This window comes from Marmota flaviventris, chromosome 1 (assembly GCF_047511675.1).
Source record: "Marmota flaviventris isolate mMarFla1 chromosome 1, mMarFla1.hap1, whole genome shotgun sequence".
NCBI lineage: Eukaryota > Metazoa > Chordata > Mammalia > Rodentia > Sciuridae > Marmota > Marmota flaviventris.
This window is the reverse complement of record NC_092498.1, coordinates 15,496,409-15,515,093: the sequence shown is the minus strand read 5'-3', so window position 1 is coordinate 15,515,093 and position 18,685 is coordinate 15,496,409. Positions and strand designations below refer to the sequence as shown.

The following is an 18,685-nucleotide window of genomic DNA, read 5'->3' as shown; positions in this document are numbered from 1 at the left end:
CTGCGAGGCTTCCTGCATGAGTGCTCCCAATACAGCTCCCTCAAGACAGCAAACACCGCACAACACATCCACTCACCCAGACCAAAGGCAGCATCAACTCAAGGATCTACTGCGATATTACTATGCTAACCTAGCATACTTGAATCCTTTTTTCTGATTTATATTTACAAACTATCTGCACTCTGTACTGCTACGGTGTCACAGTCTGGCTGGGCACAAAATAACCGAGCCGCCACACAGCCTTGTAGGTTCAAAACAGGAATTCCTTTATTCTCCACACTCCCGCTAACGCCACGCATGCGGCCTTCTCCTGGACACACCACACACCAACTGGAAATCCCTCCTCCAGCACTTCCCCAACCAACTCGAACTCCCTAGGAAGCCCCACAAGAACTCCAAAGTAGTAGCAGGCCAAGGCAGACAGCAGGGGTCTAATATACAATTGAATACACAGCTTAACATAACCATCATCAGTCACCTCTCAATCACTCCATTCTGGCAAAAATGCCATGCGTCATCCCGACTCCGCTGTGGCCCTCAGCACTATGGAAGCATTACAAACGTTGCATTAGATTCCTCTCCTTGAGGTAGTTCAAAGTCTCGAGACAGCAAATGTACATATTTTTCTCTATTACCACGAATGTGTAGTAATCGCAAAACGCCTAAAACCAAATTACTTCTCCCCTGATTCTAGGGGTACTTAATTTCCCCCCTCAGATCATAACAAATTAATAACTGGAAAAAACTATCTATACACTATATAAAATTTTAAAAACAAGAAAAAAATCTGTGGCAAACTAATAGTCTAAACTTTGCTACAGTCAAAACAAAAGGAAAGCTCACTTTGTTTATCGAACATTCTATAAAGTACTCAAGTAATTAAACAGCTCATAAAAATTGAGGAAACTTTTAGGTGGAAATAAAATCAACACTAATTCATTCTCTGGCGAATAGTTATTCTAAATGCCACGTCCACACAGAGAGATCTGGAGGAACTGTCTGCAGCAGGCTACCTTGTAGGCCAGACCTCTCGCAGGTCTGCTTCAGAGGCGCAGGGATGTTGGCAGGCACCTGCTCCAGGTAGGCAAGGGGCCCTGGGGGACTTCGGCTGCTTTTTGTGCTGCACATTGATGTCCTCCTGCACCTGCTGCCGATGCGTCGAGTGCTTCTGCACCAGCGCATCTCTCCTCTGCAACTCCTGCCTTAGTTCTGAGACGTCCCCTTGGATAACTTGCTCTGGTTTCTGGACAGATAACTGCAATCTTTTTTTTTTTTTTTTAGAAAAAAGCATTCTGTCTATCTTGCAATATTCAGAAACTTCTGGATACACTGATCAACACCTGTTAGAATTTCTTCGTGATCGGTGTCATTGACATAATCCTGACTCAAAGCAAAGCAAGCCTCGAAAGCCGATTCCTACTCGTCCACCAAGGTGCTGCTAGAAGCTCTCGGTGCACCTGAAGAAGCAAAGCCTGGCCCTGGAGTCCCGGCGGGGGTTGTAGGGAGCCCCCATGGCTGCCCGGAGAACACACCACCCAGCGGAGCGGCCAGGTCTGGGGTGGCCTCAAGGAAATCTATTAAGAAATAGTCCAGGGGCTGGGGCTGGGGCTCAGGGGTAGCACACATGCCTGGTATGTGTGAGGCGCTGGGTTTGATTCTCAGCACTGCGTATAAATAAATAAAATAAAGGTCTATCAACAAATACAAAAAAGAAAAAAGAAAGAAAGAAATAGTTTACACTAGGGGTTGGGGGCGGAGCTCAGCAGTGAAGTACCTGCCTGGTGTGCACAAGGCCTTGGGTTCAATCCCCAGCCCTGCAACAGATGAACAAAATGGAACTGTTTGACAACATTTCCTAGTTTATTTCTATAAATATCAAAGTCTAGCTGTCGTTTTTATAATGTAGACTGAAAACTTTTTTTCTACTGGAGATATTGTTGCTTGAATGTTACCCAGATTATGTTGCCACACATGCTCCAAATACCTGTTTAGTTTTTCAGCATGCAAAGTTCTCCTTTGCTGCATTCGAAGTAGGCAGAAATATTTTAATGGGAGAGTGGTGGACAACAGGGAAAATGAGAGAGAGAGGGGGGGTAGTGTGTGTGTGATGCCCTGGTTATTAACACTGTGACTCTGTCAGCCAAGTGGAAGTTGTTGGCCCTCACCCTCCTCTGGCTGAAGTGAACAAAATTCTCTATTGAGGCAAAAATCTGATGGATGAGTCTACCAGCCCTAACAGTCTTGGGACCAAGTCCATGGAATCCATCACATCCATCCTTCTCCATAAGGAAGTAGACGTTTTTATTAATGGGAACCCACTAGAGACTCAAAGCCCCAGGGAGACCACATCATATGCCATTCTGTGATCACAGGAGCCAAATACAAGACCTTGACTGGAATTTCAAGGCCCAGTTTGGGAGATTATCCAGTGTCAAGTTTAAAGGTTTTGCTCTTTTTACTAATCATTCCAGTTATAGGATAAGCTTTCTATATTTTAGGGGGCATTGAGTTTATCATTTTACCATAAAGGCTTGTTGGGAATGAGAGTTTAAGGTAACAATTCCTACTGGTTAATGTATAGATTCCTTTGAGATATCAGTGAAAATTGAGAACACTCTAGTAACACAAACACACACTTCCCAGCTTTTCAGTTTAGGGGGTCCCCAGTTCCCTGAGGCATACCCATGAACAGCAATACAAGGCCCCCAGCTCACAGGCAGAGGCTCTAACCAGCAGGCTCATGGGTTCTGTTGCATTTTTGCCCGGGAAGCTTTCACAGGCCCTTGGAGGTTATTTTCCACCTGTCTCATCAGAGCCCCAAACTGAAATTATGGATGACTTTTATCTGTGACCAGATTTGAACACCTTGACTCAGACAGCAGGTGTGCCAGGCTGGAGCTGGAGAATCAAATCCTGGGATTTTGAGCCAGGATGATGGCATTTCTGCAAGCAAGACACATGGACTAAGAGGGACGTCGAAGTGATCGTTCACTTTAAAGACAGCTTCATAATGATGATTGATCAAGCTTATTTCAAAAGCCAGAGAGACCCCCTCCATAGGGTTCTGACACTCATGCTGCCTGGGTCTGCCAGCCTTCTATGGACCTGTGTTTGACTGTTCATCTGTCTTAGAGATTTTACTGATTGCCTGGGGTCAGACATTATCATAATTCTAAATCTGACCCACAAGGGAAAGTTTCTTGTAGGTTTGACAAGTTGAACATTTTCCTCTAACTGCTCCAGTCACCATGACAATAGGGAGCTGATGAGGGGTTTAGTGCCACCTTATCTGGATATCTTATTAATAAGAATTAAGTTGTGCTGGGCATGGTGGTGCACACCTGTAATCCCAGTGGCTCAGGAGGCTGAGGCGGGAAGATTGCAAATTCAAAGCTAGCCTCAACAACCTAGCAAGGCCCTAAGCAACTCAGTGAGATCCTGTCTCTAAATAAAATGCAATAAAAGGCTGGGGATGTGGCTCAGTGGTTAAGCGCACCTGGGTTCAATCCTAGTACAAAAAAAAAAAAAAAGAGTTAAATTGTGTTTTAGTTGGTTACCCCGGCACACACTTGTAATGAATGTGACACAGGAGGCTGAGGCAAGATAATCTCAAATTCAAGGCCAGCTTCAGGTTAGTGAGACATAAAAATAAAAAGAACTGGGGATGTGGCTCAGTGGTGAAGCATCCCTGGGTTTAATCCCCAGTACCATTAAAAAAAAAAAAAAAAAAGAACAACGAGTTAAATTGTGTCTTTGCCCATCTCAAATGCAGTGTTGAAGCCCTAACTGTCAGTACCTCAGAATGTGACCTTGTTTGAAAATCAGATTGATGCAGATGTAATTAGTTGAGGTGAGCTTATTAGGGTAAGGTGAGACTCTAACATAACTGGGTCCTTATGTAAAGGGGACATTTAGGCACAGACACATACAAGAATGCAGGTGAAGATGATGGCAGATATTGGGATTATGCATCTATAAACCAACAAAAAGCAAAGATTGCCAGATATCACCAGAAGTTACTGGAACATTCTCCCTCATGGTTCTCAGAAGAAACAACCTAGCCAACACCTTGACCTCAGACTTCCAGCCTCCAGAACTGTGAGACAATGAGGCTTCACTGTTTAAGCCCCTTAGTTTGTGGTACTTACTGCAGTTGCCTGGGGAAGCAAATGGATTTATATAGTCCTTTGATAGGAAACATATCACTGTCCCAGTTAGAGCATCCAAATACGCTAAACTATGCAGACCAGATGGAGAACCCTTATGCCTACCTTTGCCTCCCACCTTAGTCTTTGTCGACTGGGACTGTAATGACCTTCCAGTCCAGAGGTGGGCTTGCGTAGCTGAAGTATTTTTCAAGCAAGAGAAACAAGCCTGGCTGTTCAAACTTGGCCTTGAGAAACCAGGCTAGTGCTGGCGGGAGGGTGGCAAATACACATTTACTGTCTGAAAACTTTTACAATCGATACCAGGCTTCTGCAAGAATATCGACATTATTCCCCAGCAGTGTCCCTGATGGAAACCAAAAGCTCTGGACAAGGCTTGCCCCTCGAGCTAGTAGACTGAACACCTCTATTCTCCCTGAGGTAGAACAGAGGGGAGTGGCCCACAGGCCGGTGAATCCTGAGCTGAGGCTCCATTCAGAAGCCTGTTCCAGGAGCACACTATACGCCCAGGGGCTGCAGATGAAAAGAAGAAAAAGGGAACCCCCAGAGGCAGCCACACCTGCAGGGCTTGCACTGCTTAAGGAGAGCAGGTGGATTAGAGCTCTCCTTACTCCCAGCAGGCGCAGCTCCTGCCAGGAGGCCAGCTTCGTGGGTCAGGTGAGTGCTGAATTCCACACCCCAGTGACTCCCGGGTCAGGAGCCATTTTGCAGAGGGCAACTTGTGCAAATACACGTGGCAGCCCCAGGTGTCTCCTCGGTCCCCAGCTTGCACCTGCTTCTATTAAGGTACCTACTCCACATGGAAGGGGAATTGGTTCTATGGCCCAAGAATGGCACCCAAGACCCCAAACAGTGGGTAAGACGTGCTGAGGACCCCGCCTTCTAGGTCCACGGCATCCCAGCACCCAAGCCAGAGCTCTCCACGGGGCTTATAGACAAGCTCATTCTCTCTCTCCTTGTCCCCAGTATAGGAGCCCAGGGAAGAAAGGAGGTCATTATCCTTCGCAAATGTAGAGTCTGTGGGAAGACACTCTTCTCTTCAGGGGGTCCGATGCTTTCCCTCCTGAAAGCCAGAAAATCCCTAGTAAAAATCAAGGAGGGTGCTTCTGAGGAAGGAGCCACCCTGGTCCTGCCTGAATATTTGCTGAGTGCAGGGTGCCATTCCTCCTTGGGTGTGTGCCTGGGACAAGAGGGAGCCCTCGGGATGAGGCAGCTGTGAGGACCAGTTCCAGCGACAATGAGTTCTGCCCTCCCTGGCCTCAGTTTGGAATAGAAGTGCAAACCCTGAGGCAGGAGCAGGACCTTCAGTCACTGTCGCCCCAACCTCTCAACAGATAAGGGAATGTCCTCAGTACTACTGCCCGATGGCGCTCTGTTGAACGTGACAGTCCCAGGGTGCAGTCCCTGCCACGCTCCATTCCAATATTTGGACCTGACCAGCCTTGCTCTGGGAGCCGCCCCCGGCGGTGAGTGACCGAGCAGCGCAAGGCCACCAATCATGTCCTCCTCAGGGTCTAGAGCCAGGCACATCCCCATCTCAGGGCTTTCCCACACAAGCCATAAGTTTCCAAGGCAGAGCGTCGCAAGTCTTCCCGTCAGAACGCAGTCGTGCGTCCTTGTTGTCACTAGAGGGCGACCGTGTGCAAAGGGAAAGCTGCATGTCACTGGGCCCGCTTGGCCAGGCGGGGGCGGCCAGCCGCGGGCTTCCTTCTGAAGCGGGGCCCCTCGAGGGCACGAGGACCGCTCCCCCAGGCCCCCCTAGGGCTCTCTCGGGGACCTGGGGTCCCCGGGGCGCCCGGAGCTGTGCGCAGAGAAGTGTCGACTCATGGGATTGGAATCTGTTTCACCCTCAGAGGGCCAATTTTAGAGGGAGCGCTGTCTCAGAGGGAGAGAGGACACTCACTGGCAGAGTGGGGGCCTCTGGGGCTCAAGGTCACTGCCAAGGTGGCCCCACCCCTGGGCAGCAGGAGCCAGGCCATCCAAAGGCAAAAGTAGAGTGCACTGAGAAATAATTAAAAGTACATCATCATCATCATCATCATCATCATCATCATCATCATCACCATCAGATGGCTCTGCTGGTGTTTGGAAGCCTAACTGAATTCATTCTGCCCCATGAACCTGCTTCGCACAAATTTCTTGGCATCTGTCCATGACTCCAGAGTCTAGGTGCCTTTGACCAAAAGGATGAAGATTGTTTCCAAGGCTAAACCAGGGAAAATAAAATAATTAAAGGCTATATTCTTTCCCAATTCAAAATGGAAAAAAAATTTATTTTTCAGTGCTGTGGGTTGAACCCAAGGGCACTCTACCACAAGCTATATCTCCAGTGTGGTCCCCCCTCCCCCTTTAAAATTTATTTTGAAACAGGGTCTTGCTAAGTTGCTGAGGCTGGCCTCAAACTTTTAAACCTCCTCCCCGAGTCTCTGGAATCACTTGGATTACAGGTATGCGCCACAGGCACCTGGATGAAAATAGTTTTAGTTCGTAGGAGGCAGTGCTTATCTTACAATTTTGGATACCTACTTAATTGAATCACAGAGTTGTTGTTTTTTTTTTTTTGTACTGAGGATTGAACCCAGGGGTGCTCCACCACTGAGCCACATCTCCAGCCGTTTTTTTTCACTGAGTTGCTTAGGGCGTAGCTAAGTTGCTGAGGCTGGCTGTGAACTCACAATCCTCCTGCTTCAGGCTCCCAGCTGCTGGGATTACAGGCGTGGGCCATGCGCCCAGTGAATCATAGACTTTTTATGAGGAAAAAAAAAAAAAACTAAGCTCATATTTCTCTTGTCCCATGTTAACTAATGTCTGGGCCTATTTAGAAAGTAGCAGCCTACACACAGTTTTCTCATATTTGCTCCTGACTTAGTCAGCTTTTCGTCATTATGGCAAAATACCATAGTGACTCAGGAGGTTGAGGCAGGAAGATGTAACTTTGAGGCCAGCCCAGGCACCTTATTGAGACCTTGTCTGAAAAATAGAAAATTTAAAGGGCTGGGGTTGTAACTCAGTGGTATAGTGCATGTGGATTCAAGCCCAGTACAAAAAAAAAAAAAAAGGGTTTATTTTAATTCATGGTTTCAGAGGTTTCAGTCCATGGTTGGCTGAGTTGATTGCTTTCGGGAGTATGGCAGAACATCATGGTAGGCCTGTGGAGTGGAGCAAAATTGCTCACCTCATGGCAAAGCAAAGAGAAAGACAGGGAAGAGCCAGAGTTCCAATATCCCCTTCAAGGGCAGATCCCCAATGACCTAACTTCCTCCCATTAGGCTCCACCTCTTAAAAGTCCCACTACCTCCCAATAGTGCCCACACTGGGGACCAAGCCTTTAACACATAGGCCTTTGAGGGACACTTCAGACCCAAACTATAGCAGTCCCTTACATTTAACCCACAATATTTGGATTAAATGTATATTATTTCATTTCACCTTGAAACAATTCCATAAGGTAGCTGAGGAAACTGGGACTTAGAGTAGGACTCAAGTTCATGTGGAAAATGAATAGCCCAGCTAGTGCTGAAATTAGTTTGTGCTATTCTATGCAAAGACTGTGTAAGACTCAGGGGATCCAGAGCTCACTAAGGTGCTTGGTGGTCTCTTTCAGGTTGAAAGTCATCCAGAGAAGTGACAGAACCTGACCTCCCCATCTAAAAGGACCTCCCCACAATCATTGCTTTTTCTGTTTACCTTCTGTTATAGTTTGGATGGGAGGTGTCCCCCAATAGCTCACCTCTCAGAGAATACAAGAAAGTCTGGAGAAGAAATGATTGGGTTATAGCCTTAACCTAATCAGTAAATTAATCACCTGATGAGGATGAACTGAGTGGTAACTGGAGGCAGGTGGGTGTGGCTGGAGGAAGTGGTTCATTGGGGGCGTGGCTATGGGGTATACTTTGTATCTGGAGAGTGGAGGCGCTCTCTCTCTCTGCTTGCTGATCACCATGTGAACTTCTTTCCTCTGCTACACTTTCCCCCCATAATGTTCAGCCTCACCTCCAGCCCTGAGGAATGGAGCTGGCCTTTTATGGTCTAAGACCTCTGAAACTGTGAGCCCTCAAATAATCTCTTCCTCCCCATACAATTGTGCTGGTTGGGTCCTTTAGTCACAGCAGCAAAATAGCTGACCCAAACCTCTTCCACCTGATCTGTTTATTGCCTACTCTCTCCTCCCACTATAGTATGAGCCCCAAGGGCAGATGCTCACAGTGTTTGTGAAATGCATGAAGATGGCTGCAATTCTCTAACCTGGCCCTCTCTTCTGGGTTCATGGTCTCCCTCCCTTAATCTGCGTGGGCAGGGCAGCCTGGGGCTTCCAGTTTCCTGCTGGGGTTGCCAACTGTCACACACTGCTCCAGTGATGCTCCTGGTGTGGGCTCCTTCCCCAGCCCTTCCCCTTTCCTGCTGGCTCCTCCCCCTGCCCCATGATATTGGAATCCAGGCTTCTGACCTGAATGAGGGAAAACGCCGCATAATAATCACTGAAGCTCCAAAATGGTTCCTAGGATTGGAGGCAGAGCCCACAGCAGCTGCTTGGCCTCCAGGAAGCTCAAGACCTTCTGCAATCTCCAAACATTCCAATATGGCAATGGTTCTAGAGACAGTTTTTTTTTTTAATATCTTCATTTCTATTTATTTATTTACTTACTTATTTATTTATTTATTATGTGGTGCTAAGGACTAGAGACAGTTTTGGTTGTTGCAAATGGGAGTGGGGTTTGCTACAGGCACCTAGTGGGTAGACACCAGAGATACTGCTCAGCAGCCTACAGTGCACAGGACAGCCCCATAACAAAGAAGTATCTGTTCTGAAATAGCAAAAGGCTGAAAGCTGAGAAATCTTGAAAGGCAGGGATGTTGATTTGGCTTTTGAGTTACTTCTTTAAAAATCCAGGCCTGAGTCATTCTGTGCCTGTTCCACCTCTACTCGTGCTTTACGCTTTACTTCTTATCTCATGAGCACTTATCAAACGACTGTGCCAGTTGCTGTCACTTTAGAAGCATCTCTGGGGATTCAGGAATGCGGGGACACAGTGAGAAGTGGAGCCTGCGAACTCACCATCCGCTATCTGAGCCTTTGGTCGCAGAACAAGGAACACATCACTAAGCCTCACCCAGAGGCTTATTGTGTCATCCATTATTTAAGAGGTTTAAACAGCAAATATTTGCTGGGTGAGTTTAAGAACAAGTGGGAAATTGACCCACAGCTTATTGTCTAAGCTGGATCCTCCTGGTCTGTGCGAGGACAGGTACAGACATCCGAGGGCCTCTTGGGGGCGCTGTTCTCTCAGAACAGCCACAGCCAGCTCCTAGCTCAGACCAACAGTATCCACACACATGGCCCTCAAAGGTGTGTTCTTTCTGTAATCAATCCTGATGTTCCCATCAAAAGCCTTCACAAGTTCCTATTGGTAGGGGCAGGGATCACTAAGCCAAGGATTTTCTCTGCAGATTTCCTGTTCTAATGAGAAAACAGTGATAGGAACACTTCTGAGCAGGCAGCCCAGCGGCAAGAAGTGTGCCCTTTGGCAGTCTACCATGAATAATTGATTGTGTGTATTATTTACGCCTCTCGGTCTGCAGAAGGTTGGCTTCTACCGAGTTCTTCACCTCAAAATCAAGTTCAAGCATTTCAGAGAACCTCTTTCACTTCTAGCAATTTCTTCCACAAAAATTCTTCCACAAGGGCACAAAAGTTGTGCCAGGATGTTCACCACAGCATTGGGTACTAGAGAAAAATCAGAAACAATTCCAATGTCCTCCAACAGGAGAATAATGAAGTAATGCTAGTTGGGGTAACTCCTTACTGTGAAATTCCACGTAAGACATGTGACAGAGCTACATGAAGTGACGCAAGAAGGAAGTTGCAGAGAATAATCCCACTTTGGTAAAAAATTTTTTGTATTTATTTACATATATTAAAAAGTGCTCAGAGGCACCTAACTAGTATTCTAAATTCTAAAGCAAAGCAATTTTTAAAATTTATGTGTTTACATGAAAACAGCCTATTTATGTATTAGTTTCATAATAAGAAAATCTGTGTTTATTTCTGTTGTCTTAGAAGAAACCCATCCTATTAGATTTGGGTTTTGTCCTCCCTGATGTGAGTTGTTTACAGTCACTGGCGGGTTCCTGTTTCCCTCCAGGGAGAGGGCTAATGCATTGGCCGTGGTTTCTGGCAGGATCATTACTGAAGGCATTGTTCTCACCCCAAAGTCAATCTTTTGGTGAGGACTGGCTTTTCTTCTCCTTGTCCGTCTCTTTTGATACCAGAGATTGAACCCAGGAGCACTTAACCACTGAGCCTCATCCCTAGTCCTTATTTTAAGAGAGGATCTTGCTAAATTGCTTAGGGCCTCACTAAGTTGCTGAGGCTGGCTTTGAACTTGTGATCCTCCTGCTTCAGCTTCCCGAGCTGCTGGGATTACAGGCGTATGTCACCATGCCTGGCGAGGTCTAGCTTTTCTTGACTGCAGGTTTTGGAAATGCTAACCATAGGTCCCCTCTCATTCATAGAGTGGGTCCCCAGGGCATTTTGTGATGAGAGGCCTGGTGCTCTGTCAGTCAAGAACTTTTAAAGGAAAGAAGAATCCACCAGGAGACCGAGCTATGATTGGAACTGGGGCTTCCTTCACCTCTGTCTTCCCAGGGCCAAGCACGGGGCATGGTGGGTAGTTGATGCTCAGCAATTGCTGAACGAATTTGTCAAAGGAAGAAGGGATCTTTGAGCCCTGCCGGCTTGGTTTTCATGAAACTTTGGGGAATGGGGTATCTGAGAAGGTGGCCTGAAGTTCCTGGTTGACAGATCAGAGCTGAACCAACAGGGTAAAGTTGTAGGCAGGTGCTCTGAGACCCAACAGAACCTATGATGGCTTAGCCTGCAGGAGCAGTGCCATCCTGAAGCCAGCACAGTGCCAAGGAGTTCATCTGACACGTCGCAGGATATTGCAGGGATCTGCCATGCAATAGCTAGGCATAAACATTGATCACCTCCCGTCAATAACAAACAGGGAGTGGTGTTAATGGCCAAGTGATATCAAGATCTTCTGAGACAGCTTTGGGACTAGGCCAAGAGGGACCTAAGTGGGCTTATAGCTGCTCTGAGGTCCTCCAAGGACTCCAATCCAGGCCCACCCAGAGGTTGGCCCTCTCTAAGTTTCCAGAAAAGGAAAATAATCCTCAGCCTTGAGCTCTCCCAGTTGAGCCCCAAGTTCCCGTTTCCCATGGAATTTGTCTCTTGTCCCAAACAATCATGGCGGGCGACTGCTTTGTGTCTGCAGACACAGCTCTGGACCCCTGGGCCTTGCTACCACAGGCCCTTTGCCCCTCCATCAAAATCTCTTCCAGGTCACAGATGCTGGGCACCTAATGGTCTTCTCCATCTTCTGTGAAGCAAAAATTCTAACCTAGATATTTTCAATGAAGCTTTTAAGTGGGTTTTGGTTAGTTAATTTCATGAAAATGCACAGGTACGCTGTGAAACATTTAGAAGGATAGAAAACAAATGAGTCTTCATTCCACCCCATGTCTCCAAGCCTATAGGAGCACATGACCAAACACACATGCACATGCCTCTTGGTAGACGCAACCTGGGCACACGCAGGACACACGCTTCTGCACTCTCTTTTCTTCTAACTTATTTTATCTTGAGGATTGTTCCCAGCCCGTACATACACAGGTGCCTTGTTTTCAAAACCAGTTGTACTATTCCACTGTGTACAGATAACTGCTTACTGAGGTGTTTCCACTTGAGACTTTATGATGTTGGGAAAGTAGACCTGTACAACAATTGTGTTTCCACTGTCAGTAGAGTATGGAATACATTCTGTGAGCCGGCTGCAGTGGTGTGTGCCTGCAATTCCAGCAAGTGCAGAGGCTGAGACAGGAGGATCGCAAGTTCAAGGCCAGCCTCAGTGAGGTAGGAGACCCTGTCTCTACTGGGTGGAGTCTGACAATGGAGCCAGCACAGAGGACCAGGCAGCCTGTGGAGGGAGCTGGTGCTCCTGAGGAGAGCTGGAGTCTGGCTGGGGCAGCTTGAGCCTCCCTCTCCAGCTCTCCACCCGGAACCCTCAGTTACAGGAGTCAAGATGATGATTCTCGGCTGAGCTAATGTGGGCGGGGCTTCTGTTGCTTACTCTGGAAAGCATCCCAAGAACAGAAGGTGGCATCAAGGACGGGGGCCAGGGCTGGGGCTGTGGCGCAGATGTAGAGCACTTGCCTAGTCTGTGTGAGGCCCTGGGTTTGATCCTCAGCACTACATAAAAATAAATAAATAAAATAAAGGTATTGTGTACATCTACAACTAAAAAAAGAAAGAAAGGAAGGAAGGAAGGAAGGAAGGAAGGAAGAAAGAAAGAAAGAAAGAAAGAAAGAAAAACAGAAAGAAAGAAAAACAGAATGGGGCCCAGGCACAGTGGTGCACACCTGTAATCCCAGCAATTCAGGAGGCTGAGGCAGGAGGATCTCGGATTCAAAGCCAGCCTCAGCAAAAGTGAGGCACTAAGCAACTCAGTGAGACCCTGTCTCTAAATAAAATACAAAATAGGACTGGGGATGTGGCTCAGTGATGGAGTGCCCCTGAGTTCAATTTCCAGTAACCCCCCCACACACCAAAAAAAGAATGGGGGATTGCAGTTGGCCTGAAAATATAGAATTAGCCGAGTCAAGGCAAGATGAAGACCTTCTACTCTTGACTAGCAAGTGAGTGGTTCATGCATGACACATGGTGCTGAGAGAACTGATTAAATTGCTGCCTCTCAGGCAAGATGTTTACCTAATGGGGACTTATCTTCTTTCCATTTTACAGTAAAGTCCCACACAAAAGAAACAAACCTAAACGGCATTCTGACACATGCTACGTGAACCCCGAGGACATTATCGTCAGTGAAATAAGGTGGTCACAGAAGGACAGAGGCTCTATCACTCCATTTATATACAGGTAGAATGTAGAGTAGTCAGCTTCCTTGAGACAGAAAGTAGAATGGTGGGTGCCAGGGCTGGGAGCTAGGGACATGCTTAATGGGTGCAGAGCTTCGGTTTTGCAAAGTCAGAGTTTGGGAGACGGGTGGTAGTGCTGGTCGTACAGGGAATGTGCTCAACACCACTGAACGGTGCACTTAGAAAGGGCTGGGGCGGTGAATTTCATGCCAGGTGGATTCTACCACAGCTTACAAAAGGCCCGCACAGAAGGAAGAGAGGCCCTTTCTGTCTTTGGCCTGCAATCCAATGTGACTGAACCCCGGGGGAGGCCGTGTCAGGAAAGCTGAGTTATCTGCAGCAACCTGAAGTTACTGTGAGCAAAGGTGGGGAGGCGGAGGGCAGAGCAAGCGATAAGGCCGGCGGGCATGGTGGCACCCATGCCAGCCAATCCTGGTAACTGGAGGCTGAAGCAGGAGGAACCCAAGTTCAAGGCCAGTCTCAAGTTAGAGAGGCCCTGTCTCTAAATAAAAAATAAAAAGGGCTGGGGATGTGGCTCAGTGGTTAAGCACCCATGGATTAAATCAAACCTCCAGTATCAAAAGAGGGGGAGGCAAGGTTGGAAGCCTGGGGAATAATAGTGACTAGCATTTTGTTATGCCGTCTTCTACATATTAGTGAGACTCCATCGACTTCTTTCAATACCCCGTGGAGTAGGTGCTGTTTTAAAGTTGAGGAATGAAGGCAAGGGGGGAGTTAAAAAGATAAACCGTGATGAAGCCAGTGACAAAGTTAGCAGGTGTCAGTGCTATCGGTGTGACCTGGGCCATCTGGGTCACACTGATGTCTCCCATCCAGTGCTGGGTGCTCTGTGATGGCTGATCCTGTCTGCTTCTTCTAAGCGCTTCTCACCAGTGCCCTGGAGACCACTATGGGGACGTACCGGAGTTGGACAGAGCGCTGATGCCTATTGCAAAAAAATGGGAATTTCCAGGATGGGTCCTAGAATCAAAGACCGTCCCCTTGCCCAGAACTTGTTGCATGGTATTGACCAGAAGCAAGTACCCTGGAAGCTCCTGAAATCCTAAGGGAAATGGGCTGTCAGAGAAAGTGGCCTCTGGTCTACAAAGGCTGGGGCTTGCTACCCGCCCTGGGGATCTCCAGGCCCTGCGCCCCAGGGGAAGTGGGGAGTCTGGAGTGGTGCCTCTGACACCAGGTGCAGACGGGAGTGCTCCTCGACGGTGCTCCTCCCCCTCCGGAGGCCTCTCCTCACTCCCACATCCTTTGACTCCCAGGGACGCTCCTCCTTGTGGAGGACAACCTCTGGAGCTGCTGAGGGAAAGCTTTGACCTTGTGAAATTATCTGCTGCTTCAAATCCTCGCCATGTGCTCATGGCCAGGAACCCACAGAACCAGGCTCGTTCCCTGGGCCACAATACAATGGGTGACATCATAGCTGGCTCTGGATCTGAAGACCTCCTGGGCTAGTCTTTCGGCTGTCCCCCACTTTCCACCCCGGACAGTCTTTTCGTGTGCACTACTTAGGTGGCACGCGGAGGCTGTGGGTCAGTGTTGGGCAAAGCATGAGGATTGTGCGTCATCACCTGGCCTGGGAGGAGGGCGGCAGGAATGAGCTGGGGAGAGTCACATCACAGGGAATCTGTGGCAGAGAAGGACAGAACAGAGGCACGGTCCTCATAGGAGGGAGATTTGTTCTGGCGCATGAGCCACAGTCTGGAAAACTCTCCAGGGGTGAGGGCTTGTCCCAGTGGAGAGGCATTTCCCCCACCAAAGGATGCATTTCCTGTTCCCTAAAGAGAACAGTGTCTGCCTCAACCCAGGAAAGGAGGACTTTGAAGACCCTATGGCCCCAGGTGGAGTGGTGGAGTCAAACAATGTTTCTTTGATTATTTTAGAAAAATTATTTTTTTGCTACTGGGATTGAACCCAGGGTCTCACCTGTGCTAGGCAAACACTGTACCACTGAGCTACATCCCCAACCCTTTTTATTTTATTTTGAGACAGAGCCTCCCTAAGTTGCCAGGGCTGACCTTGAACTTGAGATCCATCTTCCTCAGCTTCCTAAGTTGCTAGGACACAGGCCTGCATTATCGTGCCTGGCTCTAAAAAGCTTTTTAAAATTATAAATTGACAGATGATAGACATATATATTTATGGGGTACAAAGAGATGTTATAAGATATATATAAACATACATACACAATGTGAAATGATCAAGCTAATTAGCATGTCCATCAACTCAAATGCTTATTTTTTTGTGGTGAAACTTATGCTGTTAGTAATTTTGAAATACACAATACATTATTATTGACTGTAATCACAGCCAGATTCTGTGGCATGTGCCTAATCTCAGAAACTCGGGAGGCTGAGGCAGGAGGATTGCAAGTTTGAGAACAGCCTGGGCAACTTAGAGACCCTGTTTTGAAATAAAAAATAAAAAGGGCTGGGGATGTAGCTAAGTAGTACAGGGCCCCTGGGTTCAGGTCCCAGTACCAAAACCAAAAAATAAACAAACCCCAAATCAAACAGACCATAGTCACTATGCTATGCAATAGATCTCAGAATATTTCCTTTTCTTCTAAGTGAAATTTGTGCCCTGTGACCAACAGCTCTCTATTCTCCCAACTGTGGAGGATATGATTGTTAACAACCCCAAATAGACCCTGTACAGGAGAGTGCACCCACACAACCAAGTCATGAAACATCTTCTGCTACCCATGCTTCATATTCTTCTTGTCTTGGTTTTGCCTGATTTGCTTGGTTAACTTATGGACACTGGGGAGTTTCTTATTGTGTGTTGTTGTTGTGACTGGTCTGTTCCTGACCCCGACCTCCTTGGCATTCCACGGAAGTGTGGAGAAGGCAGGGGTGGCCTGGGGCAGATCCTAGGGGACTTCGCTGGCTTCTGATGTGTGCCCACCCTGGAGGAAGAGGACGTGGCTTCTCCAGTCCAGGGCACCTGCACCTATGTACAGCTAGGTCCTCACCATGTGCAGGTGTTCCTCCCCATGTCCTCCCGGTCCCACCTCCTCATCACCACGACCCCCTGCAACTTGTGCTCACATAATCAACAGTGAGGAAGGAAGTTCTTTTCCAGATAGGAGAAAGTGAGGCCCTTCCTGATTAGGAGGGATTTGTCTTCAGGGTCTGCAGTGACCATTTTCCTAGAGGGCTTGTGACATTTGTGCGATATAGGGTCCCTGACACCCTGACATTGAATGTATTGCTTAAATCAGAAATTGTGAACAGGAAGCCCTGGGGCTGAGTCGATCCTGCAGGTATTTTTTCTTTATGCAGTGTTTTATATTCAAAATACGAATCGTTCATTGGCATTAAAAATTGTGACATAGCATCTCAGCTGCCCAGATCATTTGGAAAACTGGGAAGGGCTTGGTGCCAGAGAAGCACGGTACCCACTTGGTAAGGGCCCTGTGGCCTGAGTGGAGGGTCCTCTATAGCCCCAGCTGGTGGGCTGTACTCCCTCCTGTGGATCCAGTCCTTTCCGTCCTTGGAGATTTGGATTTGGCAAATCTGTGGCCTCTAGGGTCCTGTAAACACCAACATTCCAGAAATGCTCGGGCCCAAGGGGAAAGACAAAGGATCAGGTTTCACCAGCAAACTCTGGCAGGCGGCAGGATAATCTACCGAAATAAAAGTTTTATTTGTCTATGTTTCTTTATTATCAGCAATTTCACAGGCTGTGTACCTCCTTGCTTAAAATAATTTAAAATTTAATTAAAAAAAATTTTTTTCAGTACAAGGAATTGAACCCAGGGCCTTGTGCATGCTAGACAAGTGTTCTGCCACTGAGAAGTGTTCTGTCCCCTGCCCTTCTCATTTTATGTTGAGATAGGGTCTCAATAAGTTGCTGAGGCTGGCCTCAAACTTGTGATCCTCCTGCCTCAGCCTCCCCAGTAGCCAGGAGTACAGGTCCATGCCCATGCCCAGCTCACCTAAAAGGTTTTGGTGGTGCAGCCTGAGAATGAGCCTGATCATTACTAAAAATCTAAGGCTGCCAAAGGGACTATGGGGGAGTCCTAGAGAGGGAGGGGAAGGGAGAGAGTCTTAGAGGAGAGGCGAGTGGGAAGGGTCGGGAGGTCTGGGGGGCTCCTCAAGTAGTGAGGCCTACCCACCACTCTGTGACAGTTTCTTGGAGGTGGCCAGTGGCAGGGTGGCCAGGAGAGCAAGGACTCTGGTTCTACCACCAGCAAAACCCCATGTCTTGTGAAAGCTGGGAATCAGGAACAGTTGAGCTTCAAGGGACAACCGCTGACAGCCGGGACATGGCTGGCCTTCCCTCATAGCCTTGGGGGTTCAGAAGCAACTTGGAAGAATGACAGGCCCTTGATACTGGCTGAGAAGGAAAGAAATGAAGGACTGAGAGAGGCAATGACTTGGATGACCCGGAGCCAGTCAGAGACCACAGGTTGTAGGAGTCCATTGGTAGGAAATTCTAGAAGATGGAAAACAGAGTGTGTGGCCAGGGCCTGGGGGAAGGCCAGGGGGCAGCGACTGCGTGATGCATCTGAGGCTTCCTTTCAAGACTGCAAGAATGTTCCAGAATCGGTGATGGTGGTGGCACACCACTGGGAATGTATTAAGGACACTGACTTGTAGACTTGAAAATGATAAATTGCATAGTACGTCAATTCTAGCTCAATGAAAAAACATTTTTAAAAAGTTGAGATGGAGTTTCCTTTCACCCCAGTGGGGTGGTGACCTGAAGTTACAATTTGGTTGATTTAAAAGAAGAAAAGTGAATGCCCCGCCATTTGTGTTTGTGGGTCAGGATTCTTACTGATTACATGACTCTAGGAAAAGGAGACTGAGTCAATATCCTGAGATACAGGGTACGTAGGGTTCCCTGGGACAAAGCCATCTAGAGATAGGGACAGACAATTGGTTAGGAAACAATAAAAGCCCTGACCCAGGGGACAGAGAGGAGTGCTGGCCAGGGTGGGTTTGAAATAGCCCCAGACCTCTGTATCTTAAGCTCACCGCAATTCTGCTCGAGCACCCTGATCAATGTGTGACGGTCCTACCATGTGTGACATTGATGAGGGTCTTCCCTGGGGACTTCAGGTGTTCAGAGCAGCAATCTCTGGATCTGGGGAATTGGATAGGGGAGGGCTAGCACCTGCTACTCCCTGTGGGATGGAACCGATCCCCTGCCAACAAGCAGCTGCCCCTGCCGGTCCTGGGGGGGCAGCCCTAGCCTCCACCGTCCTGGAGGGGGAGTGTTAAGCCCCGTGCCTCCCAGGGCCTGGAGGCAGGAGGTCGGGTCGTGTCCTCAGCCCTGCCGCATCTATTACTGTGAATATCTCTTCCAGGACCGCAGCAGCCCCTTCATGGGTCTCTAATTAAGGCACCCTCAGGGTCCCTGTCTTAGTTTGGGTTTCCTCAGACCCTGACATAAGGACTTGGGTGCTCAGAGTTTTGGGGAAGGAGCCCCAGGAAGCCTTGGGAGGGGAGCAGGGCAGCCCATGGGGGGGGGTTCATGGAGACCCTGGGGGCTTAGTCCCTGCCTTTGATGGATGCTGGATGCCTCTGAGGTCAGCCCACTGTGGTGCTCTGCTAATTTGCTTT

General features: G+C 48.1%; 1 protein-coding gene and 1 pseudogene across 2 annotated transcripts in view; both read right to left on the bottom strand.

Moving 5' to 3' along the window:
- The window catches only part of Hipk2 (homeodomain interacting protein kinase 2), a 245,985-nt gene that overhangs the window by 14,177 nt on the left and 213,123 nt on the right, over positions 1 to 18,685 (bottom strand). The window lies entirely within an intron of this gene.
- On the bottom strand, positions 955 to 1,626 carry LOC114105626 (mediator of RNA polymerase II transcription subunit 28 pseudogene; annotated as a pseudogene).